Genomic DNA, 1360 nt, shown 5'->3' with positions numbered 1-1360 from the left:
GTATCTCTCAGATCCTACTTATAGCCTCAGGCTCCTTGGCTGCTGTTTAGCCAACGGTAAAGAAAGTCAGACAGCTGAGGATAAAAGAAGAGAAGCAGAGAGAAGGGGAAACCATCAAACTGAACAGACACACCTAATTGGCTACTTTCCAAAATTTCCTTAGGCTTCTTCAAGCTTTGATGAAGCCTTAAGATCTTGTTTTCAGGGATTGAATGTCTTTCAGATGGATGATAGATCCTCTCATTAGTATTTAAAAAAGAGAATAGAATGAGCTCACTTAGCCCACTCCTGTCATTGTTTCACTTTATTTGAACAGCAATCAAATGATGAAGAGGGCTCAGGCTTCTAAAAAAAAAGGGAAGAAAAGTACTTGTTACTCAACAGTTTTTGGACTCTGCCAGAAACACTGAGGGCACTTGCTAAGTAAAAATGATTTAGCAAGTGGAAGGGAGTTTTAAGTGCAATATCCACCCCTTTTTCCCTGAGAGTAGATGATGACTCAGACAGTGACCATATATCAGGATGTAAATGAGATTCTCTGGGGACTTCTTGCTGCCTTTCTCACTGGTGCAACATGGGGCTCAGTGTTGCACTGGCTGGGTTTTAGGAATGCAATGAAATGTGTGAAAAGGGTGTGGATGAGTTCCAGGCACATAGTAGGTGCTCAGTTAGCCCTCATGGGAGCCTACGGGGTGTATCCTTGATTGATATCCCTTTAGGGTCTTTTTTTAAAACTGTTGCAGAAGTACAACAGAGTGACATTTAGATGCTCCAAAAGGATCATGTAATTGGGCGTGCAGTTATATAGCGATCAGCAGTGTGTAGGATATTCTAACTTTCTAATTATACTTACAGCTAAAGTTACTATTCCTGTTTCCAAAAAGAAAAACAATACATTTAATAATATCTGCTCTATAAGGGACTCTTCATGCCTGGGTACAAAACTCACATGGCCAGGACAGCTAATTACTTCTGTAGATATTAAGCCAAATGTAAGAGACTTCAGTTAGATTTCAACATTCACATTCCTCTCAAATTTTGTTAGATGGAAGAATTACCGTCGGTTCAGTTCAGTTCAGTCTCTCAGTCGTGTCTGACTCTTTGCAACCCCATGAACAGCAGCACACCAGGCCTCCCTGTCCATCACCAACTCCTGGAGTCTACTCAAACTCACGTCCATCCAGTCGGTGATGCCATCCAGCCATCTCATCCTCTGTCGTCCCCTTCTCCTTCTGCCCCCAATCCCTCCCAGCATCAGTCTTTTCCAATGAGTCAATTCTTCGCATGAGGTGGCCAAAGTATTGGCGTTTCAGCTTTAGCATCATTCCTTCCAAAGAACACCCAGGACTGATCTCCTTTA

Source organism: Bison bison, unplaced genomic scaffold (genome assembly GCF_000754665.1).
Source record: "Bison bison bison isolate TAMUID 2011002044 unplaced genomic scaffold, Bison_UMD1.0 scf7180017864491, whole genome shotgun sequence".
In the NCBI taxonomy this organism is placed as follows: domain Eukaryota; kingdom Metazoa; phylum Chordata; class Mammalia; order Artiodactyla; family Bovidae; genus Bison; species Bison bison.
Note: the sequence above shows the minus strand (reverse complement) of the source record.